The sequence below is a fragment of the Grampus griseus genome (assembly GCF_964374135.1).
Source record: "Grampus griseus genome assembly, chromosome: 1".
NCBI classification, from domain to species: domain Eukaryota; kingdom Metazoa; phylum Chordata; class Mammalia; order Artiodactyla; family Delphinidae; genus Grampus; species Grampus griseus.
This window is the reverse complement of record NC_139017.1, coordinates 93,647,737-93,674,528: the sequence shown is the minus strand read 5'-3', so window position 1 is coordinate 93,674,528 and position 26,792 is coordinate 93,647,737. Positions and strand designations below refer to the sequence as shown.

At 35.6% G+C, this 26,792-nt stretch overlaps 1 protein-coding gene and 1 pseudogene across 3 annotated transcripts in view; one reads left to right on the top strand and one right to left on the bottom strand.

Annotated features, from left to right (window-relative positions):
• The window catches only part of OLFM3 (olfactomedin 3), a gene marked incomplete at both ends in the record, with an annotated part of 191,859 nt that overhangs the window by 98,382 nt on the left and 66,685 nt on the right, over window positions 1-26,792 (bottom strand). The gene's annotated exons all lie outside the window — the stretch shown is intronic.
• On the top strand, window positions 15,441-16,260 carry LOC309828771 (oocyte-expressed protein homolog; annotated as a pseudogene). The gene is made up of 3 exons: window positions 15,441-15,755; window positions 15,907-15,994; window positions 16,180-16,260. The product of its transcript is annotated as an oocyte-expressed protein homolog (transcript).

Below are 26,792 nucleotides of genomic sequence, written 5' to 3'. Positions count from 1 at the left end.
TTTACTTAACACTTAATATGTACATTTTTTATGTATTAAACTGCATTTCAGTCTTTGCTTTAAAAGTTAGCTTTTTAGAGAGGGCTTCTCTACCACATATTGGCCCTAGAATCTTAGGTTGTGGTATAGAAGTTGAATCATCACAAGAAATTTTAAAATCTTCATTTGAAATAGGATATTCCCTTACTCTGTTTTAATTTTTTCCTATTGCTTATAATAGCCTGACATTATATTACCCATGAATTTCCTTATGTTTTTGATGTTTCCTTCACTAGAATGTAAGTTTCAGGATGACAGGAAGTTTGTCTGCTTTGTTCATTCCTGAGCAGCTGTTATTTAGACAAGTCCATGGACACAGACTTAAGAAATGTTCACTGAAGAAATGAATGTAATGGATATACAGATTGCTAGGGAACATAGAAAAATAAGGTACCTAGCCAGCCTGCAAGGCCATGGCATGTTTGATCAGAAAAGTTTTCCCAGAGGAAACAATGCTTGAGCTAAAACATACTGGCGTTAGAGGAAAGGAAGGTAAAGGTCCTAAATTGATAGTGATAGCAGTCTGTGCATATGTTTGATCTTACGTAGAAGCTCATGATCTGGGTGATGTGGAGAAGGCATTCAGTGGGTTGCAGTTTGGATGTGGGGATAAAGATGGTGAAGCAAGCAAATTGAATGTTAAAGCAAGAAAGTACTTGGTGTGGGGAAATCAGGGGGTGAAAGGTAGATGGTGAAGGAAGTGAAGCCAGGGAAGAGGCTTATAACATGGAAGAAAATGGAAGCATTAGTGAATTAAAAAGCTCAATGAGGTCAAAGACAAGTAAGACAGGTTTGAATTTTGGAGATTATGATTGAGATATGGAACATGTTTGTGACGACAAAGTCAGAGTGGGTCATGGATTTGGGTACCTACAGTGGGTTGGGTTTGAAGGTTAATGGAATCTATGTTGAGGACATTCTAAAGTATTAACTTTATAGATTTAGTGAAAAGTTCAAAATTCCTTTCAGAAGTAGATGCCTATATTTGAAGAAATCCTTAAACGTGTTTCAAAAATAAGGTTTCAAAAATACAAGGGGTGTTCATGAGATTTTTGGATTCTCTATGTCCTTTACTTCTAAATATCTTTTACCATATTCCTGTATATGTCTACTTCAACAATTCAATATATTACTATTTCTCAGAGCCTATTATGTGGCATGAGAGATACAAAAATAAGTATGATAATATCTCTTCTTTTAATAAACTAGTTAAAAGTAATACTAGTTAAGGCAGTCAAACAACATTATAAGAGGTTTACATTATTTTGGACATGCAAAATAAACAGCTGTCACACCAGTTGGGAGAACCAGGGAGGACTTCAGGAAAATTATATTTGAGTGGCATCTTAAAGAATACACAGAATTTCATCAGTCATATAGGATGAGGTAGAATTTCAGGAGGAGACAAACTCTGAGAGAAAGCAGTAGAGATAAATGTGAGAGATGTTTGGGAAGGAAAAGATGGAGATGGGATGCTCTTCAATATATGGAGTATAGAGACATAGAGCTGGAAAAGTAAGAGAGGTAGAGAAGCAGGCTGCGGGAATAAGAGTTTGGACTTAAGTGTGTCTCTGATGGTTTGGAAAGAAGAGGTGAAAAATGGTGGTATTATGATTAGAAGCCAACTGGGGAGAGATTTCAAGAAGGAGGGCATGATAGGTGATTAGGAGGTCAGTAGTAGTTTGGAGAGAATAATTTCAATATTTAGCAGGCCTGTTAAATAGTACAGGTCCATGGTGAACCATGATCACAGGGATAAATTTGAGGAGTAAATAAATTCTGAGAAAGTGGAAGCATCAAGATGTGCTCTATTTCCGTAATTTTGGCAGCAAAGTAAGGAGACAGATGGTGTAGAAATTTGAAATAGTAGCATCACAAAGAGGAAATGAAGAAATTGAACATGTTTGCCATCCAGAGAGGAAGGAACTGCATAGTACAGAGGAAAAGCATGAAGATGGAAATGAAACTGAAAGGAACTAGGGAATTTAGACTAGACAGAGGTCAAGAGTGCGGGTAAAGAGAGAAATTGTTCCACGAAAGAAGGTTACAGTTATCAGTTATACAAAAAGAGAAGTAGAAATTCCAGAAATAAGTGATATGTTAAGGAAACTGCACTTGGTTCATCCTAATTGCTGTAATCAATGAAAAAAATTAATATTTATTTAGGGGTTGCTGTTTGCTAGGAACTGTACTTAATGGTTTATATGCATTAACTTATTTAATCCTTTCAACAGCTCTGTGGAATATGTACCATAAATACTCTCATTTTAAATACAGAAAACAGAATCTTTAGAGAATATAACTTGTCAAGGCTCTTACTGAGAGGTAGATCAGTGAATCCCTGACTACCTTGCTAGGTGGGTATGTTGAGAACTTAAGTATACAAGGGATTTCCCAGCAGCTGTGGTGATTGACTAAGACAGCGTGGCTCTAATGTATTGTATTTAGTCTGGTTTTGTGACTTTTACCAGAAGAATTTGGAAGCCTTAGTAGAAAGAAGATAGTAGAGAATTTCAGGAATTGCAAGGAAAATATTGCAAAAGGATAGAGGGGAAGATAATTCTAAGGTGAGCATTGACATATATTTGAAATGACTGACATTGGAGTCCAGTGTGGGGTGGAAAGAAGAGAAGCCTTAAAGAAAATAGCTAGTTTGGAAGTACAGGGAATAATCAAGGGTCTAGACTTCACAAGAAGAACAAAGACAGAGTTAATTGGTATGAGAGGATGAAACACTGTGTTGAGAGGGATTTCATTCCTTCAGAAATATTTAAGTGCCAAATAGGTGCCACTGTGATAAGCTCTTGGATGTACAAAGGTTAATTATATATCTGTTCTGCCTGAGATAATAGGTTTAATATGGCTGAAATAGATTGGAAATGGGGGTTGCTGTAGTCATGGAGCTAAAGAACGTGAGGCCAAAAATAGGCAGGGATTGTGGTCAGTGCATGATGTTAACTGTTGAGTTGATGAGGCTGATAATATTGACTTTACAAAGGTTAAACAAAATATAGTTTTCTTACTTTTGCTATTCTATGCTTGATTATTAGTGATACTTAAGAACTTCTTGCTTACAGCTTCTGTTAAAATCTATGAATTCTCTCATTTCTTATCAAAGAAAAACAATTCTTGAAACTATTTTGCCAATTTATACTTTTGTATATTTTGATACATGCCTTTCCTAAGGGAATTTAGTACTTGAAAACCTCTTTGAAACAAAATATAATAATATTTTAAATAGATAAAAGGTTTTTCACAATAGTAATTCTTATGTATCACAATAAATTATTTCTAGTTATTTTTAATGATTCTCTGATTACAGTAAACAAATATGATTGTGTTTTATTTATCAATGTGCTGTAGACATAACTACACTTAACTGTATTTTTCTGGATTTAAATTCCTTCATTATTCAGAGGGCTCTGGATACACGAACAAGGTATTTCCTTTATTTCAATAAAATCAACATTTTTCAAACCTTTCCTTTTCTATAACAACTTTTATTCACTAGAGAATATGAGCAACTGTTGAGTATTTTTTTCTGTTGATTCAGTCATCATTATAGTTGTGAAGCTATAGTTCTTTATGTTGTATAGTCCACCATCACACATTTACCTGAAGAAACTATTTAGGATCATCAAAAAATAAATGGAAGAAGTTAAAAAAATATTCTTGAGTGATTGAAGATGGGAGAGGATATGGTCAGAGTAGATTGGAACAGAGCATCAAACCTAATCATGTCAAGCAGGACAAAAAAAAATCTTGACTTTATTTTAGGAACCAGTCAGAAGTTATTTGTAACATTTAGCAGGATGAAAGAAGAAAGGGGCATTCCATTCTTCTTTTCTAAAGATGCGGCTGCTGGCTACAAGTCCTAGCCTATCATGTGGTCCACAATTCTCTAGAAAGAGGGGATGAGCTGAATTTTCCATTTCTAATTTTTAAGTAACTTGGAATATATTGTTCATCCTTTAATATGTGGAGGAAAGGTGAATCTGTCTTAGTACTTGAATAAATGGTTGATACATACATGAAAACTGCATTACACTAAGCAGTTTTGAACAGAATTGCTAAAAGCTATTGGCCAGCAATGCAATTCAATGGTGACAAATGACTCTTTTTCAGAGATCTTTCCTTTTTGGAAAATTGAAATTTGATGGCAAACAAGTCAAGGAAAGTAACTTTCTCCCTATTCCTGAAAATAACTTACTATTAGAAATCAGCCGTCCAGGAAAAATAAAACTGCTGATATCAATTCTCCTCCCACCTGTTTAACTCTACTCTCCACAATCTCCCCAACCACCACTACCACCATCCAGCCAGTCTCCAATAACTCACTGTCAGTGTGTGGACACAGACAAATGTGTAGATTTTAGACATAAAAAAATGTAAAAAGTGAGGAGGCCTGAGGAGGTATTTGTTAACAATTCTTGTGCTATGATAAGGTAAAAGGAACCTTTCCATTGATTTCCAAAAAAAGTTTTTGTCGTCAGGTTATGGCAACAAGGGATTGGATGAGTGTTCATGCATCATATGATATATTTTGCATATTTGACAGTTTTTATTTTTCACTAGTAAGACTTCATTCAGCTACTGTTACTTTCTGAGCACATTCTTCCACTCATGGTGAAAGTCTCCTTCTAGATTGTAACACTCTAATGCAACCAAGGAGCAAAATCTCCCCCGGTTTTTAAACATTGAGAGTAGTCTGAAGGTAGCCAGACATTCACTGGATTGCGATTGACTGCAAATGATTCCAGCTAAACTTCCCAGAACATCAAAATCTCATTAAAGCAGCCATTAAATAAGAATATCACTTAAGATACATGCAGTGATGGACTCAGGCCAAATGTAACCAGACTGGGTGTGGGAAACTGTTAACTCCTGCAGGTGTTGTATTGCTAAAAGAGTTATTTTATTTTAGATTTATTTACTTCTTGGGGGAAGCCTACAATTTGCTCTGTAAGGGTTCCCCTGCAGACTTAAGAAAGTTGTAAATTTCTCAGTGGGGAGTGATCATCAAGCTAATAGCCTGTTTCTAGGGAGTAAATAAAGCCTCTGGAAATTGACTGTATCACAAGGAAGAGGCACTGTAAAAGCTGTGATCACCTGCTTTCAGTATTGTGATTGGCCATTATTGCCTGAAATCACAGCTGCAGTCAATATTTTGAAGATAGTTACTGGCAGCAGCCAGGATCTGTGAGAACACTCAACAATTGGCTAAAAGTTACCTTTAAGATTTAATGAATAATTCAGAATGAAAAATAATCTGCCCCTAACTTGGAGCAGAAGAACACAATTCTCAGCATTACAACCAGGGAATGATCTATTCTCATCATAAATATTAACTATGCATGGGCTTCTTTTCCCTTTACTATCTGGTTAAATCAATAGTAATCAGTAAGGATCAAGGGAAAACATATACTTCCACCTCTCTTCCATTTTCTAAGTAGAGTGGGAATAAGAATGGATTTAGAATGCCTTCTCCTTGAGGAGCCAGGGGAGGAATAGCTCTCTTCTCCCCCATAAATTGGAGGTGTTTCCTTGACTGGTAAATTTATTCCACAGAAAACAGGGTCTAGGCTCTCTTAGAGAAATGACTTTTATAACCACAGTTCCTCTTAATACTTTTGTGTTAAATACACTTGTAAAATATCTCTTATTTCTTACATCATTGCTAAATTATTTAATTGAAACAAACATATGTTAATAAATGACATGGTCCCAATTTTAATTAAAGGCCTAGCAATCATGAGAAAATTCAAATATCTGAATACAAGTTATAGGTTTCAATATTTCCAACTGTGCTTTGCTTAGTAAGTGTTCTTATATTTTATCTCATGTGTCTTATATTACCAAGTACATCATCTTAGAGATAATCGATTTTAGTGCCTTCATTATACATGTAAGAAAACTGAGACCCAATGAGCTTAAATAGTTTTCCATAATGAAAAAGATAATACTAAATGGAAAGCTCGGTGTAGGACATAGAATCCTTTGATTCTAGTCTAATAACCTTCCAATGATTATAAGTGATTCCTGCCATATTTTAAAAGAAAACAATAAAACCATGGAAAAACCTCACATTTTCGAGGTCCCACAAAACTAGAGCAAGAATGAATATCTTAGCCTAAGCAACGGCAACTTGTAGGTGGAGATTACCCAGTACTCTTGACAAAAGCTAAGCTTTTGACGGAAGAAATGGAAATCTACTTCAGTCATTTGGAAATCTGACAGCTAGACTCACTCACTTGACTTACAATGATCTTCACCACCATCAGTGACCAGATTTTGAATATGACATACATATACATATGAACCATATATACACATAGATTTAGAATATGATATATATGATACATATATACACACATATGCAGCCATGCATGCATAAATATATATATGTTGTTTTTAAACAACTAGTAGAGGTCTTTTAGTGGAATATTTATTCATTATTTTTCATATTCACATTTTACATTTCTTATATTTTAAGCTCTTCATTTTGAATAAAAATGTTCACTTTTCTAACAATTATCTTTGACAAATAAAAAAGAATTAAAATTGAACTAAAAGATAAATGTGACTATCTGACATGTGAGTTTGAACTAGGTTTCCATTATAATAGCAATTGAAGCTTTTAGTATTTTTTATAAAAGCAGTTGAAGCTTTCAGTGTTTTTTTTTAATTTTTATTTTGCCATGGGATACAGATAAAATCATAAGCTGATTGAGATGTTTAGACAATCACTTAAATACAGTGAAAGGGGAAATGTAGAAGAATTTTAAGTTTTTTTTTTTAATCTCTGCAGATAATATAGTTAAAATACATCTGCCCACAATCACGTGTACCAATCACACATCAGTTATTAGGGTCAGTTATTAGCACTATTTCTATATGTCCTAAATGCAAAATCATTGTGATGACAAATGCCATTCTCTGACCAGGTGGTATTAAATGCAGACAGTGAAATTCTGGTTTCAGAATTTGCCTTACTCCTGCTGACTGCTTGACATTACTTGATCTTACCTGTGCGGACTACAGAAAGAAATAACCTAGGTCACTCTGACTTTGATAATAGTTCCTGTGGTTTTAATGAGGAGAATTGCAGAAGTGACCCAGCCTACTCAGTAGGGCAGGCAAAGGTGGGTCTCCAGGTCGGTGCCAAATAACACATTTCTAAATATTCATTTTAAAGTTTTTCTTACATTACATATCATTTACATTACTGCAGTGTCAAAGCTTTTTTGGAACTTGTACCATTGTCTACCCTAAGGCTAACTTCTAATGAAAAGGGGCAAAAGTCCCTGTTAAATCTGGGACATTTTGTGGTTACCTGTTTTAAGCTCAGAAGCTTATTTTTGTAAAAAGAAGAAGATCCTTAGGATCTTTTGAAAGTTCCATTTTCTTAGGAAACACTTAGAAGTTGTACTAAACAATTCATAGTTTCTGTCCATGTCAAAGGAAATTTTCTATATACCTATCAACCTCCACTGACATATTGTTGTTTTATCTATATGCAGTCCTAGAATATATTAATTGTGAAAAAATGTTAGATGAAAATATAATATTTAATATTTGCAAAATCAGTCTACTTAGAATTTTCTTTCCCCACCAAATATGAAGATATGATTCAAAATCTAACACTCAAATTCATTTATTTTTACATTGTCTTCTACATGTTAAAAATGGATTTGTCTGCATAATTTAATCATTGCACATGACTGTGAGGGAAAAACTTTAATCCTCATTTTACAGATGCAGAAAAATGAGTCTTAGTTTAAGTGATTTGACCAGGACTCAGTAGGCAAAATCCAATCCTTTCTCAACTGCCTTGCTGTTCTTGATTGTGCCATGTATTAGCACTAGAAGAACATCTGTAACTAAAACAGTCAAGGCTGACGTGAAAAACAGTCCAGTCTACATCGGTAAATAGTGGGAGAAAGTAATGAAATGTGCTCTTGAATAGCTTTCCTCCTTTTGTTAGAAGAAGTCATACACGGGAAAACTAGCCGGGCTAGGTGGCTCTCAGTGGTGTAATACTGCACACATGAATGTGTTTTGGATATCTGTACAAGTGTTTTTGGTTGATACAATGAGGCATGACAGAACAGCAGCCTGGAATGGAAAAAGGTGGTAGTGAGTTGAATGAATATACCCAAGATATGTTCATGTCCTAAATCCTAGAACCTGTTAATGCTGCCTTATTTGGAAAAAGCATATTTGCCGATTTAATTAAGTTAAGGATCTTAGATGAGATCATCCTGGATTATCCAGGTGGGCCTTAAATCCAATGACAAGTGTCCTAATAAGGAGACAAACAGAGAAGAGGAGGCAGTGTGACCACAGAAGCAGAGATCTGAGTGATGCAGCAACAAGCCAAGGACTGCCTGGAGCCACTTGAAGCTGGAAGAGCCAAGAAATGGAGTTTCCTCTAGAGGTTTCAGAGGATTGTTCATACCTTGATTTCAGACTTTTGGCTTCCAGAACTGTGAGAGAATACATTTTTGTTATTTTGAGCCATCAAGTTTGTGGTAATTTGTTACAGCAGCGCTGGGAACTAAAATAGGAGTGTATCAGACAAATTTTGTGCCCTCTTTCTGCTCTGCCTACTGTTTTCTTCAGCCATTGCTGTGGATCTGCTGCCTCCATTCAGCTGTACAAGGTGTCTCTCACTTCCTGCCCCGGGGCTTCTTTGCTTTCACCTATGGGACATCTGTGGGAACCCACTCAGAAATTCTGATGGCTTTAAGCGGCTAGCCAACAATAGGCCACAGGTCTTTCAGATCGAAGGACACTCCTTGATTTAAAAAAAAAAAATTCTGGAGCCCTCAAGACATTCCAAATGTTTAATAGGTATTAATATAGGCAAAAATCCTGGTTGTAATTATTTGATCCTAGAAATAGCACTATTTTTGTATAACTGGAAAATGTTTTGGCATGCTTTTAATATAAACTGAGTTTTCCAGTAATATATTCACCATGTAAATTGAAAGAAGAATGGATTTTGTTCGGTTTGGAACTTTACCAAGATTTTTCACCATTTTTTAAATTGCCTGCTAGTTAATCCAGTGTGTTTTGTTGATAAAAATATGTGAGTTGTCCATACTACACTCTTTTTTTTTTTTTTTTTTTTTTTTTGTGGTACGTGGGCCTCTCACTGTTGTGGCCTCTCCCGTTGTGGAGCACAGGCTCTGGACACGCAGGCTCAGCGGCCATGGCTCACGGGCCCAGCCGCTCCATGGCATGTGGGATCTTCCCGGATCGGGGTACAAACCCGCATCCCCTGCATCGGCAGGTGGACTCTCAACCACTGCGCCACCAGGGAAGCCCGTATACTACACTCTTGATTAATCTTCATTTGTAACTCTCACACTTATGATGATTACATAAGTATGTTAAAGCATCTGGTTACTTAACTATGTCTTTTAATATTGAAAGGCATCATTTCATTACTGTTGTCTTATATATCTCAATTATATTAGTTATGTTTTTTTAATTTTTCAATTTTTTGTTATACTTTTAGTTTTAATTTTTTAATTGAAGTATAGTTGATTTACAGTGTTGTGTAGATCAACACAAGTGTACAGCAACACCTTCAGATTCCTTTCCATTATAGGTTATTACAAGATATTGAATATATAGTGCTCTGTACTATACAGTATGTCCTTGTTATTTATCTGCTTTATCTGTAGTAGTGTGTGTCTGTTGATCCCAAACTCCTAATTTATCCCTCCTCCCTCTTTCCCCTTTGGTAACCATAAGTTTGTTTTCTATGTCTGTGAGTCTATTTCTGTTTTGTAAATAAGTTCATTTGTATCATATTTTTAGATTCCACATATAAGTGATATCATATGATTTTTGTCTTTCTCTGTCTGACTTCACTTAGTATGACAATCTTTAGGTCCATCCATGTTGCTGCAAATGGAATTCTTTCTTTCTTTCTAATGGCTGAGTAATATTCCATCATATATCTGTATATCTATGTCATCTAAGATCCTTAACTTAATTAAATCGGCAAATATGCTTTTTCCAAATAAGGCAGCATTAACAGGTTCTAGGGTTTAGGACATATATATATATATATACACACACACCACATCTTCTTTTATCCATTCCTCTGTCAATGGACATTTAGGTTGCTTCCATTTCCTGGCTATTGTAAAGAGTGCTGCTGTGAACATTGGGGTGCATGTATCTGTTCAAATTAGAGTTTTCATTTTTTCTGGATATACGCCCAGGAATGAGATTGCTGGATCATATGGTAACTCTATTTTTAGTTTTCTAAGGAACCTCCTTACTCTTCTCCATAGTGGCTGCACCAAGTCATAAGTTTTTAAATTCAAGTATTGGTAGATTGTTATTTTGTGTGTAGGTTGATAGGTTATTTTTCTCAAAAGATTGCTTTGGGGTCATTAAAAGATTTGTAATAAAAAGGATATATATTAGTTTGGAAACTGTTAACGGATAGATGTCTTTAAAGACAGACCTGATGTCCAGGTAAAATATAGAATCATCCACTGAGGTCCTTTGCACCATGAGAGAATAGCATTTTTGAGGAAGACCATATCTGATCTTGCTGCATAATGTTGTTCTTTTCTTATCCCTTGTCCCAAAGAAGCTTCACCTCTACAGTTGATTGAGTACCTATAATGTAAAAATACATTCTGAATGGACTGTAAACAGTATAAATTTCAGCATTTTGTCCTTAAAAATTTATCAACAATATAAATTACAAAACATATATGTATGAACTAAACTTAAAATCATGGTCAACTGTGTCACTTTCTTGCCTTTCTTCTCTGGTTAGCATTTTACATGTCTTTTTATGTTTCTTTCTTGCCAGTGTTTTATTAGATTGTGAAGTTCTGAGGGTTTAGGACCATATTTAAATAATTCTCTTTGTACAAACCCTGAAATAGCACAATGCAAAATTAGTACTTTAAAATTCTTTTTGATGAGGGAGCAAAGTTGTGTCTAAATCCCTGATAGAAATCACCCCTATTTCCAAATTACATAACTGATACATTTAAAGCTTCTGATACAGAGCATTTAGTCAAAACTAAGATTCAGTGATGCTTTGGGGGAACTTAGAATTCCGGTGAGCAATTTTTTTTCAGGCACAATCCAGAAAGGATGTTCACACTATAGAGCTATTGACATTGTGGTGTCAAAATATTTGAAAGGAAAGCAATACAATGGCATAGCAACTCATAATGGTAATATTTTATGAATCTCGTTATTACTTCATGCATAGCTGCCCTGTGAGTAGAGGCATTATAAAACTAGTCAATGATTTACTCAGGAACTCAGTGGGTATTCTTTGAACAAAACAGAAGCAAATATCTGGCACGGTGAAGGCATAAATCTCCTGCAACTTAAAATATATAAAGTTATATTTGGTAAATAGCAATAGAACATATTATATAGGCAGGGCGAAAGTATAATCTACGGCCACTTGAAATACATAGAGTTATATTTGGTAAATAGCAATTGAATATATTATAGGAGGAAAGGGGTAGAAGCATATTAGAATGGGATTTTTAATTTAAATGGAGAAAAAAATAACCCAGGAGAATCAATACCAGAAGACCAGCACGCAAATCTGGAACTATAAGTTGAGACCTCCTGGCAAATTCAGGCTCTGTGGTGAAACAGATAAATGACTGGAATTATGTGGATGTGTTATTAGCCGTTGGTAGGGAGAAAAATGATTTACTTTAAGGACTCTGTTGATATGTCTACCTACTTAACTATAATACAATGGAAGGAAAAGTGAAATTAATATGCTGTGAGGTTTATTTTTACACTAGTTACCCAATTTTAACTTCACAGTAGTCCTCCAAGGTTGTCAAGTGGGTACCAAATGCTAATTGAGCACTTATTGTAAAAAGACAGTGAGTGATGAGATACAGACACAGTTACTGTTTTGAGTAGCTAATGTAAAAAAAAAAAAAAGAAGAAGAAGAAGAAGAAGACTGTAATTGCCCAGTTCTTAAGAGTAAATACAGGCTAAATCAGATTAAGGAGCCAACGCAAAAGCAGCAGTCTGTGAGTTGCCAAGGGAAGATTTTAATTTAAGTCTCTAGAGATTTATTTGAGTCTTCATATTACACTGAACTGTACAATTTCAGGTTGCTTCCTTGAACTCTCTTCCATATTTTGAATTTCTAACCTTACTTATCTAGATAATTTCAAAAGATGTTTTATTTGAAAGTTCACGTTGTATTGTTATTTGCATATTGAATGTATGTTATTAATATTAAAAATATCACCAGTAGTGAAGCTTTGGCAATGAGGCATGACAGGCCCTCAGCCAGGAGAGAAAGGGGGTTCACTGAACACCCCTTGGTTCTGCTTGATATTCTCTTGGCCCATATATTTACTCTAGTTATTGCTCTGGTGATGGACTGTGCACATATAACTTGACAGCATGTTTTCTAGGATGCGTCACATGACTTTTATGGTTTTCCTGCCTTGGGGCTTCTCTACTCCTTTGGAATGCCTACAGGAACCCACTCTGACATTTGGACTTATATATGTGCAAATGTGGAAATGCAAGGAGTTAAACACTGCAAATCTTAACTAATGGGAGACCTAAGCCAGGGGATAAGTACTCCTGTCTCCATCCCTTGTGTAAGCAGATTGAGGCACATTCAGCATGGCTTCTCAGAGGGTCTTCAACATGTCTGAGCCCCAGGTACCACTCATTTAATCTTTACAACAACCCTAGAAAGTAAGTTTTACAGTTATCCTTGCTTCAAAGATGAGGAAGTTGAGGTTTAGAGATGTAAAGCAAAATGCCCAAAGGCAAGAGTTTCTTAATGGAGGACTTGGGGTTTGAACTCATATCTATCCAATTTCATGGTCTGCACTCTTACTTACTGAAGCAGTGCAGCAGAGATGAATCTGTTGGCTAAAGGAATTTAGGGCAGAGGTTGAGAAAGCCATGGGGATGCCTACAGTGAAAAAGAAATAACTATACAGTTGAGGTACATCAAACCTTGTATTTTCAGATGTGGTATAAAATCCAGATGCTACCCTCTACCCACAATCTCTTACCTGCTACCTTCCGTGATAATTCAGGTTTCCTCCATTAAATATTTATTAGATCTTCAAGATCTGCTAAAACAAGTACCTTTTAAAAAGTCATTGTAAATTAAACTTTACAAGGGGTTAGTTGTAAGCTGTCTGAGAGCAATAGCTTTGAGAGAGTAGCGTACCAAAAACAGGAAAGGAGCTGAAACTAAAAGTGAAGGAGCTACAAAGTAAAATTTCACTTTCATTTATTCTCTTCAGGGTTTCTCCTATCACTAACTATAAAAAGTATGAAATTTCAAAGCAAAGATTCCACTGAAAGTGCTACCTTCTCCCTGCTAACACATTATAATGCCAATCTGAAGATTAATTAGTGGGAAGGCCTTCTGATTTGAAAGTCTTGAAAGTGTTTTAGGAGCAATGCAATTTTTAAAGCAGTATTCCAAGTTTAGCTTTCTAACTTTAGTTAGGATATAAAGAAATAATTATATATCTGGCTTAGTCATAATTGCACCATCTTCCCTCTCATGAAAGGCTACAGATTATGTAACTGCAGCTATTGATTTTCCACATCAGACAGTTTAATGGAAAGGTTAAGAGGAAGCTGGATCAGCAAAGTTTGAGGTTACTAATTCTGCATTAAATAATTTGGGACTTAAACTCCCTCAACAGACAAGAAGCCAAGAATTTTAAAGAACAATTTCACTTCTTGGAAAAGGAATATTACTATTGCCAATCAGCAGAAGATATTTAAAGCCTGGATTGAAATAAAAGACATGAACTTTATATAACGCTAGTTTATGAATGGGATGTTTAGCATTATTTACTTTTGCAGATTATAAAAGACCCAACTGCCACTTTACAGCTAACATTGTTTTTCATTGACAATTGACATTGACATTTGGGGTACTCAGGTGAAGGAAATGATGTCAGGACCATCATGTAGTAACTATTGGCATCAAGAGGTTAGAAGTTCAATTCTTAATCCTAAAAATCTTATACACACACACACACACACACACACACACACACACACACACACACACACACACACACACACACACACACACACATCAATACCCAATAGTTAACTGTCAAAAATACTGATTCCCCAAGACCATTAAGTAGTAATACAAAGCAATACCTCCATCACCATTAGGATTGGAGATCATCTGAAAATTTAGCAGCTGAATAAAATGATTTAAATGCTTCAGGAGAAGAAATGAAGTGGATGAATAAATATTAAAAAAGGGGACTAGGAAAGACCAAAACATTAGTAAATCTAGACATTGCTCACAGGACACACAGTGAATATATGTCCAAATATATTCCTTGTATATTGAGTTAAGACTAGAGGCAGAAAGCTGAAAACCAAACATAAAAAACTAAATATTTACAGTGATACCCTCATAAAGAATTCCCATTACTTTTTGTTAATATTTTCCAAGGAAGCTGTACATTACCAATATTATTTCCTTTTCAGAAAAAAAGTGAGATACACATAATTAAATAAATTGCTTATTACATATTGTAGTGAACTGACATCTAATAGCTCTTAGTTATCCTTCAGGTCTGCCCCCCGGTGCATCATCATGAAGTCATTCTTGATGCCTTTGTCTGAACTGGGTTTTCTATCACTTGCTCCCACAGCATGCTGCCATACCCAGCTTCTTAGTATTTATCCCACTATTTTTGAAATTGTCTATTTAAATGTAAGACTCCTCTAAATACACTGGGGTGCATGATTGAGAATAATGACCATGTTCTATATATTTGATAACAACACTGCTATCTCAGTATTGCTTGTTGGATGGCAGTGTCTGGCATCCAAAAATAATTGTTAAACTGGACTGAGTCACAAGCTCAGGATTTAACCTGACCAATCGTCCATCCCTGACTACCCAGTTTTTAGAATACTATTTCGATAGAATTGAGTTAGCTCATTACTTTGGAGTGATATTCCAGTCACCTGTACCACCATAGGTATCACTTCCAATAAACTGTGATGCCAGAAATCGCTCAGGGGTGAGAATAGGCTGAAGCAGGGATCAAGTGACAGGATTTAATGCTGACAGCATTTAATAGCTGAAGGGTGAAAGCCTACGTGGGACTCCTTTCAGCCTTTAATCTACTGTAGTGGTCAAACAACAAAAAAGTTTTCAAATGGTCTAAAGCAAAAGCATGGACGTTATATACACATATACTCAAGGAGTGTAGATACAAAAACACATTTGACCATAAGAAGAGATTCGGAGAGGGGCGGGCCCAGCCGGAAATCTTAGAAGGCCTGGGCTACAGCACTTCCCCAAGTCCCACGAGGCTGCTCATCATGACCTCTCTCCTGGGCTGCTGGTTGGAGCCTGACGATGGACGCAGGTGCCACTGAGGCCCGCGGGTACGGAAGGACGACGCCCACCAGGGGAGACGGGCTGCTGGGGTTACCACTTCTGCCACCAGGGATTCACACCCGGCCATGGTGGTTTCCTGTGCAGGAACTGAGAAACCCAGTGTTGTTTTACCTGGAGGCATGGCTGGCTGACTTGCTCTTCGGCCCAGACCGAGCCATAGTTCCAAAAATGGAGTGGATGAGCCTGGCCCCGTTGACGGTGGATACAGTTAACGCCCGGAACTTAGTCGAAATCACCGTCTTCGGATGGCCGGATGTACAACATCTGGTGAAAGTAGGCTCCTGAGCCTGGCGTCGAGGCACCAGGAGCATCGTGACTGAGGTGAAGGTCTTGTAAAACGTGCATGTGGAGGGAGCCACGGGGAAAATACCTGGTCGTACCAGGTATTTTCCTTCCAACCTCTCATCTTTCCACAACTTTGCAGTTTCCTAACTCCAGTATGCTGCATGTAGACCATGGGCATCCCTTTGTGAGAGGAGTCCAAGTAGGACCTTGGAAAAGTAGACGGAGAGGTGATGCATTCAGGCCCATCACTACGCATGCCAGCCTCAGCTTGGTTATGCCACTATTTCCAGACCCTAGGTTCAGAGCTTCCACCATAAGAACTGATATCGTCGGCACAGCTCCAATCTCTCCCGCCCTTCCCAACCCTCATGAAGCAGTAGTTTGAAACAGCGAGCATTTTTTTCTTACCCAGCTGAGAAGATGGTACAGCTTGAGGAGTTCTTGAAGGTCCATGCATCACGTCCCCAGACCCCCCCAGCATCCTGTTGCATAAGTATCAGGAGCATGAGAATAATCCTGCTTCTGCTACTAAAGTTAAAGGGAAGCAAATATCCTTAAATCTCTGCACTTTTTTTTTCTGTATCTTGATGGATAGTGGTTTGATTATTTTGATGCAAACATGAGTTTGTAGTGCCATTCTACTAAATAAATGAATTCCTTTTTTTCTCCAATGGCATAAAGACATTTTCTCACTCAAAACTAAGCAAATTTATAAAAGATGGACTATTCATTCATGTCTTGATGTGAGAGGTGGCTAAATGGCTGATAGGTGGTGGATTTATTTTTGTTTTTTTCTCAGTTTCTACCGTTTTGAAACTGCTAACCCTTTTGCTTTTATGGTCAGAGTCAGGCCCTCATGCACAGGGGGCAGAAATGCAGGGTCAGTCAGCTTTGGGTTTCTTTTGCAACATTTGTTCTCAAACTTTAATGTGTGTAAGAATCACTTTGAGAACTTGCTAAAACACAGTTTCTTAGGCCCCTTCTCCACTGATTCTGATTCAGTACATTGGGCCCATGAATTTGCATTTCTAACAAGCTCTTAGGTAATGTCACACTTCTCTTCCGAGGTTCTCACTTTTAAGCTGGTAGTTTGCCCCCTGAGTAGCAAGGAGTGTGCCTATGCATTTTCTTGGAGTGGAGCTTCCCACCTTGCACGTGGGTAGGCATTCCAACATGCAAGCAAAGAGAGGTGATCAGCATTCATTCTGCTGGTGCTGTGGTTTACCAGAAGGAGCCAGGGTCCTGGGCAGCTTGTGCATTGGAAGGTGTCCTTCTAGCCCACTGTCCCCACCCCACCCTGCCCCTCCCCAAACAGGTGTCCTGCATAGGCTGGGCTGGTTTTCCATTACCCATTACAATGGTATGACCAATCTGTGCAAAATAGTCCCAACCCCTTGTTGCTTCCACTTTCCGGAAGCAGAATCTTGGAGGAAAGATGACCAAGAATTCTGTGGCTTCAGACACAAAGTTGGAGTTGATTCAACTCATGCAGTTTCTTTACCCGTTAGCAGTAATGGATTCGAGCCATTTGCAAGGCTTTTAAACACACATATACACAAATCTTTGATTGCAAGTGATATTGAATGTTATTCTGCTTTACTTCACATGTTTGTTAAATGCTTTTTTACATTTTTCTTATTTTTTTTAATTAAAAAAATTTTTATTGGAGTATAGTTGATTTACAAAGTTGTATTAGTTTCAGGTGTATAGCAAAGTGATTCAGTTATATGTATATTATATATAATATACGTAACTGAATATATATAATATATATATATATTCTTTTTCTTATAGGTTATAGTTCCCTGTGCTATACAGTAGGTCCTTGTTGGTTATCTATTTTATATATAGTAGTGTGTATCTGTTAATCCCAAACTCCTAATTTATCCCTCCCACTTTCCCCTTTGGTAATGCAAATTTGTTTTCTATGTCTGTGAGACTCTTTCTGTTTTGTATATAAGTTCATTTGTATCACTTTTTTTTTTAAAGATTTCTTGTGTAAGCAATATCATATGATATTTGTCTTTCTCTGTCTGACTTACTTCACTTAGTATGATCATCTCTAGGTCTATCCATGTTGCTGCAAATGGCATTATTTCATTCTTTTTTATGGCTGAGTAACATTCCATTGTATGTACATACCACATCTTCTTTATCCATTCATATGTTGACAGACGTTTAGGTTGCTTCCATGTCTTGGCTCTTGTAACTAGTGCTGCAGTGAACATTGGGGTGCACGTATCTTTTTGAATCATGGTTTTCTCCAGATATATGCCCAGGAGTAGAATTGCAGGATCATATGGTAGCTCTGTTTTTAATTTTTTAAGGAACCTCCATACTGTTCTCCATAGTGGCTGTACCAATTTACATTCCCACCAACAGTGTATCCCTTTTCTCCACATCCTCTCCAGCATTTATTATTTGTAGACGTTTTGATGATGGCCATTCTGACCGGTTAAAACTACTCATTGTTGTTTTGATTTGCATTTGTCCAATAATTAGCAGTGTTGAGCATCTTTTTGTGTGCCTCTTGGCCATCTGTGTGTCTTCTTTAGAGAAATGTCTATTTAGATCTTCTATCCATTTTTTTGATTAGGTTGTTGGTATTTTTGATACTGAGCAGTATGAGCTGTTTGTATTTTTTGGAGATTAATCCCTTGTTGGTCACATCATCTGCAAATATTTTCTCGCACTCTGTAGATTGTCTTTAATTTTGTTTAATTTTCTTTATTCAGTCCTATCATTACTTCTTTCAACTCTGAAGATAAGGATTTTTATTATCTGTATAAGCTTTTGTAACAAATAATGGTCCATTATAACCAATATTTTCCACCATTTTGCTTCTCAGATTTTTGCATATGAAAAATTTTTATTGTATGTAGTTAAACTATTTACTGTTTTCTGTGTGATTTTCCATCATCCCCACCTTTTACATTTAATCTTAGGAGCTCCTGCTTTGTCTTCTTTTGTAGGAATTTGATAAATATTCCTACAGGATTTTCCTTGTGGGATTTTTATAAAACCATTGAACATTTTTGACTGTTCAACATTTGTGGGAAAATGGTTATAATTAAACCTTATTCCAATTTTCCAAAAATTATCCACAACAAAGTTACTAAATGATCCTTTACTCTATCCTTTATATACATTAGCATGTTGGAGTCCTAACCCTCAGTATGTCAGAATGTGAGTGTATTTGGAAATGCAAGAAGTAGTTAAGGTAAAACGAGGTCATTTAGGTGGGCCTATATCCAGTATGACTTTTTTTTTTTTTTAATAATAAGAGGGCATATGGATGTACACAGGTATGTGCATGTATAGAGGAAAGACAGTGTGAGGACACAGCAGGAAGTAAGCCATCCAAAAGCTAAGGAGAAAGGCCTCACAAGAAACCAAACCTACTGACACCTTGATCTTGGACTTCTAGCCTCCAGAACTTTGAGAAAATAAATATCTGTTGTTTAAGCCACCCACTTTCTTATTTTGTTACAGTAGCCCTGGCAAACTAATCAACATTTAATACAGTTAAAAAGAAGAGAGATTGGGAAATTTCTTTTTAGAATAGTTATTTAAATGCTTGACAGTTTGGCTAATGTTTGGATTATTCATCACTATGTACTATGTATAAGGACACTACTTTTTAATCTTGATTTTATTACTCACTTGGCCTACTAAAGTCATCAAACATTAACAATTTTAAGAATTCCAAAAATTATGCACATAGAAACATTACATAAAGTAGGTTCACTATACATGGTGCGCTGTGTGCATTCTATGTACACAATACATGTTGATAATTAATAGAATGTGTTAAAATACAAAGTTGTATAAAAGAAAGTCAATTTGATTTTTAAGTGGCAAGGAATAGAAGTAAATATCAATATTTTATGTACAATTGGACAAGTATGCTATCAGGGTACAGAAAATACTCAAATGTTTTTGGTGTTCTTCATTTAACCAGCTGGAATTATTACTTTTAAAATGATGTCTTTTTGTAAATTTGCTTTGAATAATTTTTACACTGTAATTCTCTTAAGATCTGAACTGTCTGAAAGAAATCATCTTTAAAACAAGTAAAAGGCACTGATAAAGAAGTTTCTGTTGTCTTAAGGTAAATGATGAATTATGCCATTAAACAATGAAACACTTTATCTTAAAATTCATGCTTATTTTTTAAAGCTTGATTCTCTACTCTTGAAAAACTTAAAGATAATGATCATAATCATTTGACAGAACTAAAAACACAATAGCCCTCCTCTCTTAGAAATAGCTCAAAACCCTTCCTAGAAAAGAAGTTGGCAAATATTCAAAACATGGAGAAATTGATGAATATTAAAATAAAGTAATAATTATCTTTGCAAGGTAGAATAGTTTCACTTCCTATAGCTGGAAACACACAGAATTGAGGATGTTCCAGCTTTGGCATCCTTTCAGAAGTCTATTTCTATATACTTGCCAATTCATTGGGAACTTTCTATCCTGAAAATAGATCATTGTAATGTCCTCAGTAAGATGACCCATTGTTGTGAATTAATGCCAGATTTATCTGTGCTATTAAATTATTATGAGTATTAGCACAGCTATTAATAACACCACTTTTCAAAGAGCTTTCATTTGTATTGCCTCATTTGATCCTTTCAGCAACTCTGAGAGGTACAAAGCACTGGTTATTATCATTCTTATTGTATATGTGGGAAACTGAGACATAAAGGCTGAATTGACTTTTAGGCAGTTACACAACTGCGAACAGTGATTCACAGATCAAAAATATTTCTAATTTAAAAAAACAGTGGAAATATTTTTTAAACATTTATTCTGGGTCATTACTTTTCCAGTAATAGTTCCTATGCATTGAATGTTTACTTTATATCAGATACTTTGACATACTTTATCTTTAAAAGTCCAAACAGACTTTCAAAGATAGATATTGCCATCCTCCTCTTCCAAGTGAGGATGCAGAGACCTTGAGAGGTGTGACATAATGGATTTTAAATTTAGGTCTATCTGACTTCCAAGTTCAAGCTTCTCTGTCTGAGATATTACTTCATTTAATTCTCACTCTATCCCTCTGAGGTAAGTATAGTGTCCCTTCCTTTTTATAATTCTGGAGATGATCCCGGAGAGTTAGTATCACAAGGAGAGATTAGTTGAGGAATTGGCATTCTGGCTGGCTGAATTTTCAGTTTTCATGATTGTTGACAATACTTTTGAAATATATACATAGTTAAATTTCCTGCCTTACTAAATATAATATATTGAGAGCAATTGAAGTTTTTGTTGATGATGATTACCTTTCAGTTCCTAAGAACTATTATTATTTTCATATTTTGTATTATTTTTTATAGATATTCAAGGCAACAAATTGGCTCAAATCTGTACTGACTGTCAGAGCTGACTGAATGTTGTCATAAAAAATAGATCATTAATATTGAAGAGTTTTTATGACTGAGAGATCTGAGTAATTGATTTATTATAAAGCACCTACTATGAGCTAGATATTAAGCTGTATACTGAGTATACATAGCTATATACTGAATATATACTGAGTATACCTATACGGAGTGTATACTAACTATTCCTATAGCAAAAAAGACGTGAACAAACTAAATATGTAAGCTAGATAGTACAATATCAGGGGCATCAAAGAGTTATAAAAAAGATCAAGTGAAAACTTTAATACATTTTAGGTTTAGTTTGACGAAAAATGCTTCACTGAGCTAAGAATGATTTAATGTTGAATAACATGTCTAAAGGAATCACAAACAGGAAAGCAGTACAATATATTTACATTCTTTGTTAAATATAAAATCATCCAAATGATTTTTCAGCTATTTACGTTTTTTTTAATAATTTGATAGTACAATATTATGTGCACTGGAAGGAGAGGTTAGTATGTTTCAGAGTTAAATCAAATGTTAAGATCTCAGTGATTTTTTTTTTCTTTTTTTTTGGGGGGTACGCGGGCCTCTCACTGTTGTGGCCTCCCTTGCAGAGCACAGGCTCCGGACACGCAGGCCCAGCAGCCATGGCCCGCGGGCCCAGCCACTCTGTGGCATGTGGGATCCTCCCGGACCGGGGCACGAACCCGTGTCCCCTGCATCGGCAGGCGGACTCTCAACCACTGCACCACCAGGGAAGCCCCAAGATCTCAGTGATTTTTAATACTATGTCTAAATCACAGTATCATTTATTATAGTGACCAATATAGCAATGAAGGATTGAAATGGAATACAGCATTGTTTATGAAGATAGTCACAAACTTCGTTTTTTATAATAGGAAAGTTATTTTCAGAAAATACTTTTTTTAAAAAAGGTAAATTATTATTAAACTTCTATTTTTGGATAGCATGCCAAAAATAAAATCAATAAACATTTTACAAATTGCAATAACTGTTGCTGAAATATTTTTAAAAAATGCTGTTACTTTATTACTTCTTCCATGATTAAAAATATGCAAATCCTAGAATGCACTTATATTAAAAACTTGTGGAAATCTAAGAGCATGTTTCTTCTAATATTCAGGAATTATAGTATCATCCTGAGTAAGAAAAGGTCACATAATTTATAATTCTCCAATGTGTCTTTCATTTATGTTGGTAAACTCATTTTTTTGAAAGAACAATGAGGATAAATAACACATTTTATCATTTTCCCCTTTAGGGCTTCCTTCTGCACAAACATTTTTGTAGTTACTGGTCTAGTTTTGATACAGTGCTTATATATTAATTAATTTTCCAAAGAAATTCAGCATTTATTGAGCAACTGATATAGGTAAGGTACTATAGAGATCTGTAAGAAATACAGGGCTGATCAAAACCAGAGCCTGACTTTAAGGAGTTCACAGTTTATTGAGGGATCTAGACAAATATAGATCCCTAACGGTGTATTAGTTTTCTATTGCAACTAGAACAAATTACCACCAACTTAGTGACTTACGATAATAGAATTCACTATCTTACAGTTCTGTAGGTCAGAGGTCTGAAATGGATCTCATAGAGCTACAATTAAAGTCTTAACAGGGCAGTGTTCCTTCTAGAGGCTCTAGGAAAGAGACTGCTTCCTGCCTTTTCCCTCTTCAAGAAGTTTTCTGAGTTCCTCGGTTGTGGCTTCTTTCCATCTTCAAAACCAGGAATCATATCACTCTAGCCTCTACTTCCATCATCACATCTTCTTCTCTGACTCTAACCTTTCTGCCTTTTTTTTCATTTATAAGGCTGCTTGCGATTAAATTAAGCCCACCTGGGTAATCCAGGGTACTCTTTCCATCTCAAAACCTTAAACTTAACACATTTGCAAAGGCGCTTTATCTGTGTGAGGTAACATACTTACAGGTTCTGGGGGTTAGGATGTGGACATCTGCCTACTACATATGACTAAACATGGTAAATAGATTATATCTTATATTTTATATCTTAGGTGTGGATATTGACACACTTAAAAATTCAGTATTTAGGTTGTCTTAATCTATTCATGGAAAAACATTTAAATATTAATAGGGAAGATTATAAGGTCACCGTTTCAACATATTCAGTTAAATAGGTGAAGAATATTTCCAATCTTAGGTTTCAAAAGGAGGAAGGAAATTTGTTGATAATGTGTAGATTTAGTTAATGGACTTACATAATAAATTTTCAGTTCGCTGTTACATGCCAACTACCTAAACTTACCTTAATTTTATTTGCAAAGTGTTATTATCAGAGATCAAACAATGCCAGATATTAGAGCTTAACTTGATCCTTATTAAGCTCCTTGTGATGAATTGTAAAACAATGAAATAGTAGATTTTAAAGAAAATTTAATATATTATCTGATGTAAATCTTTAAATACGAAGATCTTTTAACTCAACATATCCCTTTACCAGACCATTTCTCTTCTTTAAAGTAAAATGCCTTGATGTTGTCCCACTGCTTTATAAATTGATCTCATCTGCATCATTTTTCCCATTTTACAGAAAATTGAACCCAAGGAAGTTAAGTAATTTTCCAAGGTCACATAAACCAGGAAGTAGGTGGACTCCAAAGTCTCCCCAGTTTTCACTTTGACCACTCAGGGGCAGAGCTTATTAAAGGTTGGTTTTTAGAAAAAAAAAAAAGTAACATGCCTCGAAAGAGTTTTCTGAACTTTTGATCTCCAGTTCCTCTCTTCCTATTCTACTCTTAACCTGTTCCAGTCATGTTCTGTTCCCACTGCTCCACAGACATTGTTCTAGTTAGTCACCAGCGGTCACCACAGTGCTAAATCAGAAGTCAAATCTCAGTCCTCATCTTTTGTGATCTCTCAGCAACATTTGATGCAGATGATCATTCTCTTTTCCTTGAAATGTCAATATTTTATTCATTTGACATCCAGAACTCTGGCTTTCTTGCTTTTCCTACTCTCTCACCATCCTGTCCTTCTTAGCTCCCTTTGCTTTTACCATTCAGCTCCCTGATCTCTGATGGTAGATTGTCCCAGGAATCAGTCTTTGGATTTTTACTCTTCTGTATCTTCTCTGCTCATCCCTAAGTGAGATTATCCAGTCTTAGAGATTTAGCTATCATTTACATGCTGTGAACCGCTAAAATTTTATTTCCAGCCTGGATCTATTCCTTGAGCTCCAAAGTCATTTACCTAAACTCCCTACTTAATATCTCAAGTTGGATCTCCACAGGCGGCGTATGATCAGCTTATTCTAAACTGCATTTCTTATCTCTGTCCCCTCCTGTCACAGAAACAATGCAAAATTGCTCGAGTGACGTTCCCCATCTCAGTAAATGGCAACTCTATTTTTGTAGATGCTCGGCTTAACCATGAATCTCAGAGGATTCTGTCCAGGCATTTTCTGGATGCCAGGTAGTCCTATGCATCAGACAGTGCCCTTTATTTCTTAGACATATTTCGGTAGAATGACTGACTTTAACCTGATTGCCCCAATGAATGCTAATTTTAAAATTTACACAAGGATATATTCCTTCCTGTGTGACTATTCCTTTGGTTTTGAATATTTGCTCCTGAATACAATAAGGAGGTTTGGTAGAATTTATAAATATTTTTAAATTCTCCTGTGGCCATGTCCTTTTAAATCTGTGTATTTATAATCTCAATCCAATTACTTATTTTTAACTTGTATTTTTGCACTAAATTCTACAGGGGAATTTCAAAACACTTCAGCACTTCTGAATTCTGAACAACCTGGAAATAGGAATGTCTGAAATATATTCTTAGCTCATCCTATGAGTGAAGTAATTAAAGTGTGGGTAAAATCTGTTTAAAGTTTATGTAATTAGAAAAGCTTGGGGGAAAAGTCCTATTTAAATCTAACAAGTGAAATTTCTATATTTTAAAATTATTCACAAAAAGTCAGAAGAAAAATGGAGTTAATTATCAGAAAGACCTAAGAGTCTAAAATTGTTTAACTTAATTATCTGGATCTTCTCTACTTATAATGGCTTGAAAGTAAATATTTGGTGAATATATTTAATCATATGCTTTGGGATAGTAATTCTGACCCAAGTGTCAAGGATGCAGAGAAGTGAGGTAAGAGAGTAGTCAAGAAAGTGACAAAGTCTAGGTTTGAATCTGGATGATTATTTTAAGGTACTGAATATGCTATACTCATGCTCCTAATAAATTGCTGAATATTTAAAGCGTTAGGTGAGCTTAATTGAGCTAGAGCATAAAAAATTAGAAATTTATAGCTGTAGGCTTAAGCCAATTAAGCTGCATCATACTCAGCTACATTTAGCAGTTTGGTCACAGACCTTCTCTCTATGGCAATTGAGATGGTACTAAAATAGGGATGTTATCTAATCTATATCTAACAAGGTAGTCTCTATCACAGAAAAAATCACATTTATACTATCTAGTCTTAAATCTCTTATCTTTGACAATAAGGTTCAGTTCCCCAAATAATTTCTCTTCAGCCTGTCACTATGTTCATGTAAGCCTTTGATCAATAGATGGTACAAGATGGCTTGGTATAGCAGAAAGAGCTATGTATTAAGACAAAAGTCTCCAGCAGAAGTCTCAGTTCTGCAGTTAAATCACTTTGTGACTTTGGACTAGTCATAAACTAGGACTTACGACTCTGATTGCAAGTTGGATGTAAGTCTTAAATGAGGTAAAATAGATAAAAAACTGAGTAAAGTAATTGACATATTGGAGGTATTAGTCTCCTCCCTGAGTTTCTTCATTTATTTAAACAGGAGGATTAGTTGCAACCATTTCTGATGTCTTAATGAATCTGTAAGTCTGTACAATGTGTTTTAAAACTAGCTGTTTACATTTCACATATGGTAGATAATTGTCTCTCAATATGGTAGGACATAAAAAATAGAAACTGAAAAAAATTTTCTAACTTTGGTTTAAAAGAAAGGTTACTATTTTATTGCATTTTTAAAAGGAAGTTCTTTAATTCTAGCATTGCCTTCTGAAAAACAGATACAGCAATAACCAGAAAATTGGAAAAATAATGTAATCACTTTGCCGATTGATGAGTGAAGGCCAGAGCATTTCTTGGGATTGAAAAGCATTTGAGAGCCACACTTAGCTTGAAATCTTTTAAAAATGATGTAGCCTTATTTCAAAGGAAGGATGGCTTTCATTCTTTACATATAACCACTTTCATTTTTTTTTTTAAAAATAGATAGAAGGACTGAAAATGACAGTCCTCTATAACCCTAGGCTGTAAAAGCCTAGAGAAGAATTGTGAGAAAAGAAGTAAAAACTACCTGAAATGGTTTGATATAAAATGGCATTTTTTTCTAAACTGGGCTTTGACTTGTCTTTCAACTTTTTTTTTTTTTAGTGAAACACAAAGGAACCAGCTTTCTATTAATCTAGAATGGGTTTTTAAAAAATCCTTCTTTGAAAAATAATCCATTTAAACATTTCTTGGCAATATGGAGGAAAATTTATCACATCACTGGAAATTTTCTTTAAGAAGCATTGTCTAAATTCAACACCCATTTATGATAAAAACCCTTCAGAAAGTAGGCATAGAGGGAACTTACCTCAACATAATAAAGGCCATATATGAAAAACCC